This window comes from Magnolia sinica, chromosome 15, assembly GCF_029962835.1.
Source record: "Magnolia sinica isolate HGM2019 chromosome 15, MsV1, whole genome shotgun sequence".
Taxonomy (NCBI): domain Eukaryota; kingdom Viridiplantae; phylum Streptophyta; class Magnoliopsida; order Magnoliales; family Magnoliaceae; genus Magnolia; species Magnolia sinica.
Genome location: NC_080587.1, coordinates 22272807 through 22289624, shown reverse-complemented (window position 1 = coordinate 22289624; position 16818 = coordinate 22272807). Strand labels below are relative to the sequence as shown.

At 38.3% G+C, this 16818-nt stretch overlaps 1 long non-coding RNA gene across 1 annotated transcript; it reads right to left on the bottom strand.

The window, feature by feature from the left end:
* Positions 1-6747: 6747 nt before the first annotated feature.
* On the bottom strand, positions 6748-8701 carry LOC131227168 (uncharacterized). The gene is made up of 2 exons (XR_009162084.1): positions 7886-8701; positions 6748-7199 (listed from the first exon to the last, which is right to left on the bottom strand). It is a non-coding gene; the product is annotated as an uncharacterized LOC131227168 (long non-coding RNA).
* Between the last annotated feature and the right edge of the window lie 8117 nt (positions 8702-16818).

Sequence of the window (16818 nt, the reverse complement as noted above, 5' to 3'; positions counted from 1 at the left end):
GATTAACACCAATACAAGTCATTGATAAACCCCAAATAGGAACCAATCTAACTCAAATGAGTCGTTGCTAGTTGCTACAACAAAATAAAGCATTGAGGCTTTCCCAAGTAGAGAGAATCTTGTAAGAGTCATGACCTTAGTGAATTTTAAAATCCTCTACATCTATGGGCTTGATGTTGATGCATGTGTTTTATCCACGTCATCCATCCACATGCACCCTTGACACATGACAAGCACATTGCATATGCATACAAGTGACCGACATTAGTTGTGTAATTAACAAACAATCATTACACCAAGGGATTCATGCCAAGGGATTACGAAATCAGATTGCGTACTGAGTTACTATGAGTAAACTCATTTCGGCCCACCTTGAATGTATGTGGTCTATCCACACCATCCATCCATTTTTTCATCCAATTTAAGGGGTTGTGCCCAAAATTGAAGCATTTCCAAAGATCAGGTGGATTATACCATAGGAAACAGTGGGGATAATGATTTCCACCATTAAAACCTTTTTAGGCCCCACAGTGATGTTTATTTGTCATCCAACGTGATCATAAGATCTTAAAGAGATGGATGAAGGGAAAAAAAACAAATATAAGCTTGATCCAAAACTTCCATGGCCCCTAAGAAATTTTTAATGGTAGAAGTTTAATTCAACTGTTTCCCATGGTATGATACATTTGAACATTTTATATGATTCATTTTTGGGCCCAAGCTCTAAAATTATCTGGCAAAATGGATGAATAGAACAAATAAAATACATAAATCATGGCAGACCACACCAAGTTTACAGTATGCTAAGTGTAGTGAGTTACTCACTACGCGGTCCGCTTCCGGCATGTGTAATGGAATCCACGTCCTGCAAGTCTTGCCATCCTATGCCAATAGGATGGGTTGGGGATGCCCACCTCGACGTGTATGTGAAATCCACTACAACCATGAGGTGGGTGATAAAAAATTATCTGTAGGGATCAAACATCAGCATGATCTGTAATTTGGGTAGGGCACATTAATGGAAATAGTGTGGGAGGATGCTTACCATTCAAATTAATTCACTTGTTGTAGCCCACATAAATCATATATGTGCCTAATTTTTTTATAACCATGCATGAATATTCATGAGATGGGTAATGGTTGGAGTGGATTTCACGTAAATGTAACGGTGGGTCCTCTAAAAATTCAACGGTAAGTATTCCCTTCTCTCACTTTTTCCTTTAGTGTGGCCCACCTAAATCATCATGAATCTAACTAGGTTTTGAATAATGTGGCTAAATTTTCATCACAAACCTTGTGGTCACAGTGGATTTCACGAAAGTATTGTGGTGGGGCCCATCCCTAGCCTACAAGCTAGTAAGCTGGTCTCAATGTGCATGAAGTGTCGTACGGCTTATATGAATGCTTACATAAAATCTGCAGTACTGTACCAGGAGACGGGTCTCTCTCTCTCTCTCTCTCTCTCTCGCTTTTATACACACACACTAGACTCTCTGCTTAAGCAATTCATTCAACTAGTATTGCCAAAGGGTAATCAACCAAACAATTGAAGATAAGAAATGGAATGTTACCTATATGGTAGAGTTAAAAGCCATTCCATCTCCTTCAATGGCAACACTGAGAGGTTGGTGTGCCACAACTTTCTGGAGTGCCTTCTCGTCATTCATGGGAACATCTTCATATCTATCAATACTAACAACAAGAGCGTTTTTCTGGATAGAGAAAAGTAAGCCACTTTTAAATTCATGTGATATAAAGTTGGGAGAAGGAATGAAGGAGTACTGGATTTTAGTTTGGAAAGAACAGGCTCTAGCTGGTGTCAAAGCTTTGTGGGCCCCACCATAATGTGTGTTTATCAATGCCATCCATTCATTTTGCCAGCTCATTTTATGACATGAGCAAAAAATGAGGCAGATCCAAAGCTCGGGTGGACCTCATCACATGAAATAACAGGGCTCAAATGCTTAGTGTTGAAAACTTCTTTGGGCCACATAAGTTCAGGATCATGCTGATATTTGTGTTTTCCCTTCCTATGTAACCTTATCAATATGTTGGTTGGAAGACAAACAGTACGGTGGGCCAAGGAAGTTTTTAATGGTGGACATTCAACAACACTATTTTCATGTGGTGTGGTCCACATGAGCTTTAGATTTGCCTTGTTGTATGGAATCATACCCTAAAATGGGCTGGAAAAATGAATGGACGACGTTGATAAAACACATACATCATGGTGGGGCCACAGTGCTTTGACATTGGACTTGGATTGGATAGTGGCAGGTGCTTTTTTTGGTCCCACCATGATCTATGTGTTTCATCCATATCGTTCATCCAGTTTTTCAGATTATTTTAGAATATGAGCCTCAAAATGAGGTAGATCTAACTTTTAGCTGGACCACATTATAAGAACTAGTGTTGATTGAATGCCCACCATTGAAAACTTCATGGGGCCACAAAAGTTTTGGATCATGACATTTGTTTTTTCCCTTCATCCAGGTCCGTATGACCTATAAACAGGTTGGGTGTCAAATAAACATTAAAATGAGCTCTAGGAGGTTTTTAATGATGGAGTTTAATACTATTGGTTTCCTATGGTGTGGTCCACGTGAGATTTAGATATGTCTCAATTTTGGGATCAAGCCCTAAAATGATATGGAAAAATGGATGGACGGTGTGCATAAAACATACATCATGGTAGGGCCAACGGAGCACCAACTAGGTGATCACTAACCAAACCGCGTTCTTTGACAAGTGTTAAGATCACTTGCAAATCGCGACCCAACTCGATTCATTCTGGCATTCATCCTCAAACCCTAAATTCCTCAAACCCAAGATTCCTTATCACCCGCAAACCCTAGGATCCCTACTCTCCTCACCGAAATTGGCTAAGAAGAACAAGAATGAGAAGAAAATTGACGAGAAGATCGGATATGGGGAATGCCTTATCTGTAAGCGTACGAAGTTTGGGTGTCTCCAGAAATACCATGAACAATTGGATGCATGCGACAAGAAGCAGAAGGTGAATATCAACGAAGCAAATCGACGCCGCCAGCAGCAGAATGCAGCTGGCCAGTGAGAGATGCTTGCAGCAATCATCATCCTTTATCGTCTTGACATTGCTCTCCCAATCTGTTTGTTGCTAGATTTTTAAGTCTATCCCCTCACACACTTATCTCTTTCTTTATTTTAACTGTTTGAACAAAGAAAGGGATAAGTGTGTGGATAAAATACACATCATGGTAGGGCCCAAATATCACCGATCAGGTGATCACTAGCCAAACCGTGTTCTTTGATAAGTGTTAAGATCACTTGCAAACTGTGACCCAACCCGATTCATTCCGGCATTCATCCTTAAACCTTAAATTCCTCAATTCCAAGATTCCTCATCTCCTGCAAACCCTAGGATCCTTACTCACCTAACCGAAAATGACAAAGAAAGACAATGATGAGAAGAAAACTGACGAGAAGATTGGATACGAGGAATGTCATATCTGTAAGCATAAAAAGTTTAAGCGTCTCCAGAAATACCTTGAACACTTGGATGCATGTGATAAGAAGTAGAAAGCGAAGATCAACGAAACAAATCAACACCGCCAGCAGCGGAATGCAGCTAGTCAGTGAAAGATGCTTGCAGCAATTATCGTTCTCTATCCACTTCGACACCGCTCTCCCAATCTGCAAGCATCTCTCACTAGCTAGCTACATTATGTTGTTGGTGGCGTCGATTTGATTCGTTGATCTTCGCTTTCTACTTCTTATCGCATGCATCCAAGTGTTCGTGGTATTTCTAGAGACGCTCAAACTTTGTATGCTTACAGACATGGCATTCCCCATATCCAATCTTCTCGTCAGCTTTCTTCTCATCATTGTCTTTCTTAGCCATTTTCGGTTAGGAGAGTAAGGATCCTAAGGTTTGCGGGAGATGAGGAATCTTGGCTTTAAGGAATTTAAGGTTTGAGGCTGAATGCCAGAATGAATCGGGTTGGGTCGCAGTTTGCAAGTGATCTTAACACTTGTCAAAGAACACAGTTTGGCTAGTGATCACCTGATCGGTGATCTGTGGGCCCTACCGTGATGTGTGTTTTATCCACACACTTATCCCTTTGTTTGTTAAAACTGTTAGAACAAAGAAAGGGATAAGTGTGTTAGGTAATAGACTTAAAGATTTAGCAACAAACGGATTGGGAGAGCAGTGTCGAATTTGAAGGTTGGGATTCAAGCATTTCCAGTCTTTGATAGTATCAGATGCCGGCCCATCAACGTACCACTTAACCAATTAAAATTGCCCAATTTCTGGCCCCAAATCAGTCCCAAATATGTCCCCTAAGCCAGCCCTTTTTTGCCAAAACCTTGACTTAATTAACCCCTCAAACCCCCGGACCATCCCATGCTAATGCTAGTTAACCTGCCATCTATTTTTTTCCCAATTCTTCCTCAAATCAGTCCACAACTTGTCCATCCCCAAGAGGCGATTTTGAAATTGTCAGAGTTGGCATACTGCAAGTGTGAAGAATAACCCACTTGATATTTTTTAACTTAATCCTTCATAGAAAAATACCTTGAAGGTGTATGGTGTAAAGTCATTGTTGTGCATTATTACACCTGATACTCAGAAGATTGTTGATACAACATCAAAAAGCCATCCATGATGAGAAGAAAAATAACCTATAAAATCATGAATGGTGGAAGCTGATATGCATTGAAACAGATGGCTGAGGAGATCTGATTGTCCATCAAATCTTTAGAAGAGGAAGGACAAGGGAAGGTCAAGAAGCAAGGAAAGAGGCAAAGGAAATGGTGGAGCCTAAGTAAGTACTATCTAGAAATTCTAAGGAAAAGGTTCCTAAGAATCCAAAATGATGAACATGAGGGTTCCATTGATAAAATTTTTGATGGATCAATTGTTTTGATTAAATGGAGGACCAACTAGATCAGAGGAAGATGTAACAAATAAACCAGCAGAAGGAAGTGATGGGCCAACCGATGCATCATACCCATAGCTGGACAACAGTTTGAATGCATGGAGAAGTGACGAATGACTTGACTGTTAGATCGGCAAAGGAGATGAGCATCTGCTTTGTTAAAGATGAGATGGACACCCGTACCAATCATCCAACAATGATCAAAACTCACTGTTCAACAAGTTGTGATGAGAAAGGCTATGCAACAAAGTTAAGAAGCCCATCAAGAGTGATGATTAAGTCACAAGAAACCATCTGCCATCCACGGCTAGCAACTCTAATGCCATAGGAAAAATTGAAGCTGACATCAAGGATGTGGACATCAACAAAGAAGTGAAAAAAGGTGGCATTCCCTACTATTCTAACTTATGAAAGAAGTTCAAAGCAGACACGTCGGGCCTCCATTGCAAGCTCGTACTAAAACCTGTGAAGAAGGAAGATAAAACGTGAATCCTAGAAATGTATTCTCTAATAATCATCTCAAGGATGAGTTCTTATTGAAGCCGAAGGGAATGGATGCATCCAAGATCACACAAACAATCAAAGGTTGCACGCCTTGCAGCACAATCTTGCTGGTTAGAGTTTGGGCCTGTCCCTCAGTCCTTATCTAAGATCTGGAAGATCCGACTGTCCAAATCATAGATCTAGGTAATTCAACTATCTAGATTGTTGATATGGATCACATTAAGTGTCCAGATTGGTTGATCAAGGATCTAGACCAGAATAAGAGCACACAACATATCTGTTCGTGAATCAGCTTTCTGATTTGACTATTCGGTCCACAAGACCAATTAGATGGTTTTAAATGACCTTGGTAACCGTTTGTGCATCCATGATGCGGGCTGTGGCTGTGGCCTACAAGTCCATATGCTTCTATGTCTAGCAGTCTAGGTCATGCATACGGTGTGTAAAAGAGCATCTTCAGATATTTGGGGTCTTTAATATTTTTTAAGTTTAAATGTTCAAAAAAAAAAAAAAAAATTGTTTGGTTTCATGTCAGGTTTTGAAGTCCATAAATCAATCTCTTGTTTGATTGTGTTGTGTCATATGTCTAAAATAGCAAAGATGCGTGTTTGGATACATGTACAATAATCATTGACAAGACATTTGGGCTGTTTGGATACGTGTACAGTAATCAGTGAAAATCTTGTTGGCTTTAGTACAAGTAAACTTCAAGTATACTGTGTTACTTTTTCTTACCACTATATACCTTGATGTGTTGGTCTACATAGACAGCCTAGATTATTTATGAGATCATGTATAGTTGCTATTAGTTTTTGAACTGGGGCCTAGTGTTCTAACGGTATTCTGAGAGAACAATATGGCTTTCTCATAGGAAGGACAGCCCATTTATTATACAATGAGCCATGGAAAGAATTTTTTTCCCCCAAGATCCTACACTACAACAAATGGGATTTTTCCCGGCGCTTATAAGCGCTGCTAAAGATCCCTAAAAGCGCTGGATATTCTATTAGCAGCGCTAGTCATGCGCCGATAAATGTGTATATCGCTAAAAGTATTAGTGGCACTAGTCACCTTTTCCCCGCGCTTTTCTGAGCACGCAATTGTAGTTTTTCCCCGACGCGAATAAGCGCTGCTAAAAATCACTTAGAGCGCCGGTAAAAGTGGTTTGTGGACACTTTTTCTCGCGAAAAAGCACCGTAATTTTTATACAAGCGCCGGTAAAAGCCTTTGCATGGATTTGAGAGGCCCTAGCATGCCAGTAATTTTTTTTTTTATATATAATTCAATCAAAACCTGTATTTTTTAAATATTTGAAACATAAAAATGATGCAATACAAATAAAACTGAATATTAAACAAAATTTATTACAATAAATGGTCTTGAATATAAATAAAAACAAATCCTCTATATGGTCTACTCCTAGCACGAGTGGCGTCAAAAGGCTGAAGTGATTTGAACTCTGGATTGCCCCACTTGTATGCAGCGAGAAGAGTGGATCACCCACCATTAGCCCTTTGAAAACTGCTCCTATGATAGTCAGAACTAGGCTAGTCCTTAGCTGCTCCATGGAAGTTGGTTTTTCGGCGCTTAACGTACTGATCTGTTGGGTGGAAAGAATGGTATGTGGCAATATTCCTTCATGACTTGAAGAGAGCTCTTTCCACAGCTCATCAAGCTTTATCTCTAAACCTGATGACATGCTGCGCCTGGTAGCTTTTATATTTCCAGTGTTACCATTCTATCCAATGCATATTTCAAGTTCAATTGTCTTCTTCCCTATCAGATGACAACAAGACATGCATCAATTGCTTCCCACACAACCAATGAATTTGGATTTTCCATTGAATTTGGATACACTTAAGTGACATGAGATGAGATGAGACAAACCTGGTTTGAATCATCTAACAAAACCTTCTCAAAAACTCCAAAGGGCAGGGCAACTGATGTTAGAATTCCTATCGAGGAAGGCACTTTTCCTTTTATATATGAAAGTTTATCTAAATACCATCCTTGATTTTTCATATGCATATAGATTAACTCCAAAATGCCATATCGATGAAAGAAATAAAGAAGTGGAAGGGAAAACAGATCTTCAAAAAACCATTCCATATATTTTACAAGACTAACCATTTAACTGGTGAATTTATGAGCTGGTATAGCAAATCTACCTGCTTTCTGATCAGAGTTAGGGACGGTGAATGGCTAAAGATAATCAGCCAGTGTCCCACAGAACTGGCAAAACAAGCGCCTGTAAACTGGTTTGAGTGAAGAACAATGACAGATGAATAAGAGCATAGTAAGTCAAAGACAAAGATTAAAATTGGGACCTTAACATTCCTAATCTTCAAATCCATAATGAATAAGAGCATAGTAAGTCAAAGGCATCTTGCCATATCAAGAACAAAAATTATGCCATATCAGAACTGAAATGAATATGAAAATGGTAAGGTGAAGTAATGAACCTTCATCTTATTGGATACGTCCTCATATTAATGAACTTTCATAGAGGAAGACCTTCTCATACTCCTGTACATGATACCTTAAGTAGCTATCTACTCTTGTAATGTGCATAAGCTTGTTTGGTTCAGCTTTACCAAGTCTCTCGATGTAGATCGGTCTTCCTTCTTTAACAACTCCATGGTATCCCTGAACGTAATAATGCAAGACTTCTTCCAGTGCTACATACTCAAAGTCCTTCAGATTAATATATGGTTACAGTGTCAGAAATAGAAAACTTGAAATCTCTATATTCTGGAAATAATTTGAGAAAGAAAAATATATTGAATCATTCCAATACAACAATAGCTCCGAGCACCTTCAGCTTCTCGATGATAGGGATTGTGAAACAGAAGAGTAAAAAGGCTACAAAAATGAAGAAACTCAAGATATTGAGCTTCTATTTTAAGGATCATGATGCAGAAGATCCAAAATTGTCCCCACAATTATTTACAGATAGAGATCCAAATAGAAAAACAAGAATAGAGGAAATCACAAAAGCTAATAAAGAAAATATGTGCTACTTTCGGAGGTCACAGAATGCAGTGAACTGTCATGGGCAGTCTCATCCCCGCTACATTTGCATTGAAATGGGGAAGAAAAGTACAATGCCTAAAGAAAGTTTATGTTTACACATTGAAGTATGAGAAAGAAAACAACTGATTCTTATAACAGCTTTGTTAGCATGCCACCAATCTGAGCAGGAAAATATGACTATATGTCTTTCTAATAGAAGAAGAAGAAGAACACCATATTTTACCCAAATAATCCTCAGAAAAAATTAAAGGGAACTAATTTCAGAAGAATTTTAAATCAACGCAGAGATGAACCACTAAAACTCATGGCTTGGAGTTGCATCTACTAATACACTGAGAATATCAAAACCACAACATGGCTTGGATCAGCACTTTCCAATGACATCATTAAGACATTTATTAGTACCAATATTTAAAGTGTCATGTAGCAACCAGGAGTGTGTCAGCAAGGGGCAGAAGTGTCCAGGTAAAACTGTCCATGAGACTACCTCCGATTGTTTTTTAACACACACACACACACACACACACACACATTCATTCATTCATACATACATACATACATACATTGTATGCATGCATGTATATTCCGCAAGCATCCAGTCATCAAATCAAAGGTAGTAAAAGAACTAGAGCAACATCGCTAGCGACACAACCCATCTAGTCCCTCCTTACAAGTGAAGGAATCTTCAAGGTATGGGTTGAGAACCTAGAAAATTTCTAGGATGGTTGAAGTTTGCAAAATAAGAGGAATGTTGGAACTGAAAGGTTATAGCCAAAACAAAGGGCAAAATTTCAGTGGTGGAACAAAAGCACCAGTTGTTCTGTTCAACACGTTTTCAAAATGGAAAGGCATGCGTAATGGATGCTAGGATTCCACTTCCTTTGTTTTCATCACCATTACAGCCATTCACTGTAGCATTAGTTGTCAAGCTAGCATCTAAGCCATTCTCATCCAAGCAATGAGTTGGCACACATGGCTCCATGTGTACATGATCATCCATAATATCTGAGTGTATCCAGGTAAGAGACTTAGAAACCTTATACAGACCATCTTTATCTTAAATACACAAATGTCAAATGTTAGAGCACATAAATAATAAAAAAAGGTAGTTACTTTATAAAGAAGATAAGTATCAAATAGAGAACAGGGGTTCAGATGTTTCCAACTGCTTTGCTATGCTTGGAAGAAGTTTCTCATTCAGTATACTCTCAAAAATCAAGGAAAAAAATTTAGATAAAGGAACCTAATTCAAACCTCGGCGAGTAGCATACTTGTATAATGGAGTTAACCGGCATTACAAAGGAAGATGGGAGTAAGAGAATGTTTCTTTAGTGTTTGTCATTCCAAAGCTCTATATGAGTTGCAGATAGAAGAGAATGTCATCCGTTAATCATTTTATTAAAAATAAGAAAGATTACATGAAAGCTAGAAAAATATCCTTGGTTCGATTGGAAATTCCAAGCAAATGGATTCCTTCCCAACTGTCACTTCTTTGAATTTTTTTTTTTTTATAAATAGGTACCTACACCGTAGAATTCCTTTCAATTCTTTCCCAGTATCTAAAGAAATTTTATGGATTCAACAGAATCACATTTCCCATGCCCAAAGGTGACAAATAGAATCTTTCTCCAAGGATTTGGCTTCCTACAAAATCAAGCCTTTATGCCCTTTGAAGAAAAAAAGGTTTGCATCCATACAAAAATGCCACTAAATAGCATTACAATATCCAATTTCAAGATTTATATTTTCAGTAAGCAAGTGATATTGAGAAGAAATGTTTACCTGAGAATGCATATAGCTCATTCCTTCTACCAATTAAAAAAATGAAGACCAATATTACTGCTCTTCTCCATTAAAAAATAACATCAGACTTCTTCCCATTGCACACAGGATCATTGGCTACATATTACTAGCAATCGATCATCAATAGGACAATAAAAAAAGAGGTGGGGACAACCTGTGTCTTTTCAAAAAAAAAAGAAAAACAAAAGAGGTGGGGACACCCTGTGTCTTAAAAAAAAATAAAAAATAAAAAAAAGTAAAAAATATTAATATATATATATATATATATATATATATATATATATATATATATATATATATATATATATATATATATATATATATATATATATATATATATAGAGACTAAATGTAAAAGAGTTATTGATCAAAGGGTTATGATATTGCTATATAAGAGTATCTATGTTTTGTTTGTTGCCCATCCAACCATACAAATAGCATGGCTTCATATAAAAAGGGTCATGCTGTTCTGATCATTAGGTGGGTCGTGGGTACAAAAGAAATGGATGGTAAAGAGAAAATTGACCAATGATTCCCATTCAGTGTACACATTGGCCCCACCTCATGATCAGAATAACTTGAATTTTGAGAAAGGAATCTACACAGTGGGGTTATGGCATGATTGGTTGAAATCTGTAATCCTCACAATTGGACAGTTGAAGCTTTTGAAGGCACATCACCATACAAGACCTAGTCAGCACTTCAACTTGCAAGATTATCCCTTGATACTTCTCTCCAAGTCTGGATCATTTTTGAAAAGAAACAAATACATTGTAGGTTTCAGACATTTAGTTTTCCTTAGGCATACTCGATCGTATTGAGAAGTATTAGCAAGAAAGGATGTACAACAAAAGGAACCGGGCTTCTCAAAAAAAACAACGAAAGGAACTAGCCTTTGGCATGTAGTGGTTGACAGCTGGATGCCAAATGTTGAATGCACATTGTGATGGCTATCAAGAAAAACCACAATTTTGCAACATGGCTATTTAAATAACATGCTTTCCTAATATGTTGCAGATGTCTTTCCAACATGGCTATTTAAAGAAAATGAAGCATTTCAGATACATAACTAAGAATTAGCATGAAAGTGAATGATCTTCTGCTGATGGCATGGCCCCTTATATACATATCTACAATAATAAATACCAAACAGTAAAAAGGTAGAAAGCAAAAAATAGATGCATCTCAAATGGTACATTCCCCAAGGATAACGCATAAAAGTTTAGAATACAAACAATGTACCCATCTTAATATGTAATAGATGATTTAAAACATTGCAAGCATAAGGAGAAAATTGAAAATGTGGATTATCATGATGAACTCAAAATTTCCTTTACTTTATTCATTAATTTTCTGTTGGTAAATAACTTACAGAAAAAATACGAAGGTCAGCATGTACAACAGTGATGACATCATTGACATTGTGTGACTTGGCTGTCTCTTCAAGAATTCTTAAGTAGCCCTTCTTTACATCAATTGCATACACCATCCCTACATCATGACAAGGCATTAGTGAAAGAGCTTTGCTAAGCCCACACACATGTTAAAGGTAGCCCATGTACACGCCAGGTGTACCAACATGCAAATAGGAATGAGATACAATCTACCCATCATAGGGCTACCTCTACATAGATGCCCTGGGCCAAGTATCAGGTCAGCCCACTAGTCAGGTGGGCAATAGTTCACGATACAAATTTATGGCTGATAAAAACTAGGTTGAAGTTTTTTAACCCATCAGCTGTTTCTAATATAGTGGTCCACCTGGACCAGATTTATTTTTAGGTAAGAATAACAATCCCATCGAACCCGCTTAATTAAGGGCTTGGATATTGTATCTTTCTGCCATCGTAGAATGTATGATGGTGTGTAAATGGTATGCCTTGTGCACAGGTATGGCTCATAAAGCTATGAATGAAATGTTCAGATGCTATATTCACATATAGATAAGAATTACAGGATCCTGTGCATCAGGACAGGATTAGTGACCTGATGCAGGCAATCCATACAGGTGGAGACCATAGTCCCCAGATCTAGATTGCTGACCAGATAGGCCTATGAAATCAAATATCAGGGAAAAAAATGAATTGACTCAGTTTCGGTCATGACCAAGTTGATGTGATTTTAGTCCTGAACAAGCAATTATTTTGGGTAGTTTTAGCAGGTTTTGGCCCTTCACTCATCTTAGATGGACCAAAAGCAGGAAGACTCGATTTCGACATGGAACAAGGAATAAAAATTTATACCCCATTATGGATGGTGAATTCAAAAATCATTCAGACTTGATGACTCTAGATGTCCAATCTGTAACCTTTTTTATCGACTGATGCGGCATCATCTTCTTTCTACCGTCAACAACCATTTAAAATTTAATTTATTTATTTTAATTAGGACATTTGTATTTGGGATTTTTGAGGAATGCCCATCCATGGCAGGGCCCTTCCCTTTACATCTACAGTCCTTGACCATTTCATGGGACCTCTTATATGACATGGCACATTAGGAGTTTGGACGTTATACACATCTTAATGCATTGAGAGATTCAGGACTCAATAATTCCTCACCCATCCTATACGGAGGATCGGATTTCATTGAAGATCACCTTGGCCTCTCAAACGTGATGCCATGAATAGAGTCTTTCCTCCAGGCACAGCACAACAATCAACAATGGTCTCTCCAAGTTGTGGATCCACAACAGACACCACCAAATTTGCAGTTAAGTCTTGATCTGTTAGGAAATATATACTTACTAGAAGCCCCAAATCCCAACACAATTGAGTTGAAAGATGAATATAGGAAGTTACTCCTAGATTTTCACTAGGAAAAGCAGACAAAAGTAATCCCAAAGGCAATGAAGGTGTTGTTTCTTTTCACTCCCTGGTCAGTCACTAATCTTTGTTTGAATTTCTTTTTCTTTATTTATTTACATCACCATCATCATCATCCTAGCCTCATCCCACCATTTTGGGGTTGGCCGTATGATCATGCTTTGTCAATCATATACCAAATAGAAATTCTCATGATTTCATAGCTAAAGTTTTATGTCTGTGGTCTCCTTGTGTAATCGTGCTCTGGTCCATGGTGTAGGTATAGCGATGTGCTCCATGCCTCCTCACCTGTAGCAGGTCCTGAAGAGCCTTAGCCCCCTATAGTTTCTGGCTTGATTGTTTCTCCTCATTGGGGCAAGTGTTTTCAGCATGATGGGAGAATAAAAGAGATGCATGTTAGTACTATACAAGTACAGATAAACAAAACATGAAAACAAAACCATTAAAAAAAAAAAGAGATGCATGTTTTAGGAATTTTGTCAAACATGTGACATGCTTATAGCTCAAATTCTATACAAGCATGCTTTGTGTAAGAAATAAGTGGCCTGTAAAATCCCAAATCCAGTGAAGTAAAAAAAAATCCATTAGTGATTAAAAGAGAGAGGAAAAAAAACCACCTGACCAGTCTCTTCAGTTCAGGTAGCTGCAGAGTTGGAATGTGAATAAGGTTTTAGAAGATTTAGAGAAATCAACTAAAATCTCTAGGGTTTTGGGAGATTTGGAGAAATCGGGAGATGTATGAGAGGAATGAGGTGTAGAGAGAGAGAGAGAGAGAGAGAGAGTGAGAGAGAGAGAGAGAGTACCGATCGAGTGCAACGGACATAACAAACGCGTTCGGGTGCAGTGGCATCGAGCGACGTTTTCAGGGTAGCGATCACAGATCGCCAGATCTGAAGGCGTTGCTTCTTTTCAAACAAAAGGAAAGCTGGAGAGAGAGAGAGAGAGAGAGAGAGAGAGAGAGGGACGGGATCGGGGAGGAGAAAGGGAGGGAGGGAGACAGAAGGATAGGGCACCGAGAGAGCGACGGGATCGAGGATGTAGAATACGATAGATTAGGGATCGAGGCTGTCATTGCATCTAAAGGGAGAGAGAGAGAGAGAGAGAGAGAGAGAGAGAGAGAGAGCAGGGAGAGGGGAGAAAAATAGGGCTAGGGCTTTTGGTATGGTATATATACCCGATCGCTAATCGATGCCCATTTTAATTAGCGCCGGTAAATTAGCCACATAAATCGTCGGCTAATCCAGTTTTTGTTGTAGTGCTAGCAGTGGTACGGTTGGGATCTTGGTAACTTAAGCTGTTGATTGGATGGTCGACAATGAATGGTAACTTACATTGTTCCTCCATTTAGCCCACGTACGGGTACTAAGACCCCACCAGTTAACAACCCTAATCATGTCTCACATGCCAGATTGTCAACTATTCCATACAGTTCAGCCTAAGTACAACCTAAAATTGTTTGGGAGTTTGCACTGTCTTTGTTTTGGGATACTACAACTTTACGACTGGAAATGATCCGTCACCAACTTAAAATGCCAAACATGCATTAGATTTCAAAAACACCCTTTTAGCAAGCAATATAAACCATGTATTCAAGATCTTGCACTCATTGATGAGTTGGTGCAATTTTGCAGCCTTGAGATCCAACAGCCTTGTAATAAATACAGATCCACTAAATATAACAAAATAGTAATAGAAATAGAATGGAAACCTACATAGGCCTGCCTCTAGATCTTTCCTCCCTAAAGAGTGGTGAAACTAAAAGGAAAACACAATTTTTTAAACTATGAAAGAAAGTAAACATCAAAGGAAGCACACTTGTGGCAGGCATGTGCAACTATATTCATACCCATAAAGTAGATGTGTGCATACAACCTCAAGTGTGTATGCACAACATACTTTGAGACTAATTTGGGTTTATTTTGTGACCAATTTTTTAGTGCTTTATGCATATTCTACTAGACAATCTCGAATACCCAACAGTGTACACAGTATTTGAAGACTATTTTGGATTATTCCTATTTTATAGAGATCTAACCGGCTACTATTAAGGGCCCATTACCCATGCACATGCTATTTCTATTAGTCTAAAAGGCATCGGGACTTCCCCAAAAGAGATCTAACCAGCTACTATTACGAGGGCCATACCATTATTATTGTTTGATCTTCTTTTTTTTTTTTCCTGTGCATCTAGTTTATGTCAGTTCTTGTTTCTTTTGACGGAATTATTTAGGTGATTTGCTGTTGAAAAATTGTTGTTTATGCTCCTCGCAGGTGCATTTGCTATGTATTTGGAGCCATGACATGTTGATATCTTTGAGTTCCTAGATCTCAGAAAGAACCATAGAAAGGTATTGTTCATATTCTAGTAGGCTTATAATATGTGATTGGAATAGTTCTGTAGTGCTTTTTCCCCATAATTTTTGGTTTTCCTTTTTGTTGTGTAATCCATATACTTTGATAGATGATTTTGAGATGAATGTCTCTATGCTTTAGTCAATCACATATAATGAGTTTAATGTAAGTTTATTGTGAAAACTAAATTTTTTGGTGTCAAGCCCTTGATGCTTTAAAGGGAGACAGAAGAGTTGCGACATGTAAACAAGCAGGTGGAGCAGCTGTAGAGCAAATGACGAAGCGGATAGCTAAGAATTTGGAGCAGCTAGATGATCAGATGATGGCGTAGATGAATGATTGTGTTTTTGTGATTGTTTTGACTTTGATGAATGATTCACTACAAGAAAAATGACCTTTATCGGCGGCCGAAACCGCCCCTAAAAGTCCAAAAAAACCGCCAGTATAAGAATTACCGGCGGTCGGGCACATGCCACTAAAGGGCGGCGATTCTGTATGTTTTACCGGCGGTCTCCCATTTTTAGCGACGTTTTTAACAGCCGCCGCCAACAGTTGACTTTACCGGTGCTTACTATACTTTAGCGGCGCTTCTGTGATTGCCGCTAAAAACTATAAAAGCGCCGGTAAAAGAAGTAAAAGTGCCGCTAAAAACTCCACCAAGCATCGATAAAAATTGTACAAACGCCGATAAATACTCCATCAACCGCCAGTTAAAAGTGATAAAAACGCCGCTAAAAACTATAAAAATGTTGTTAAAGTGATAAGAAACGTATGTAAATTTTGTTAGAAACGCCGGGAAAAGTGCCGATAATAGAAATTCCTCTTGATTCTTTACTAATCCTTTTACACAAATTCCTGTTGATTCTGACTAATCCTTTCCTATAATTGCTGTCCTACAATCAAATCTCCATCAATCTAACTATCAAATTTCTATCTGCATAACTATCAAAAACCTATGATTGAATGACAAGAATTTGAATTACCCAATAATCTAACATTCATTAAGACAACAATTAGCACAATATCAATAAAACAATTAATGGTCTATTTAAAGTTTTCAAAAGAAACTATAAATGTCTTCCTTTCCTAGCCTTTCACATGAACTGTTTCAGTACGGTCCCCTTCTAGACCGATCATATGTCTTCCTTTCCTAGCCACATCTTTTAGCAAATGTCTACAACACCAACCTCACTGGCCATGATCACGTATCCACTATGTGTGATGTAGGCCCTTTTCTTGCAATGAGCTAAATTCCTCCCTGAGAAGTTTCCCTGCAATGGGCTGAGAAGCATATAGCTGATTCGGTAAGTGGCACAGCATTGAGATTATACTACTTGGAGCTGTAGAGTGCTGCAGAACCAAGCCCTCTATTTGTTGAAGAC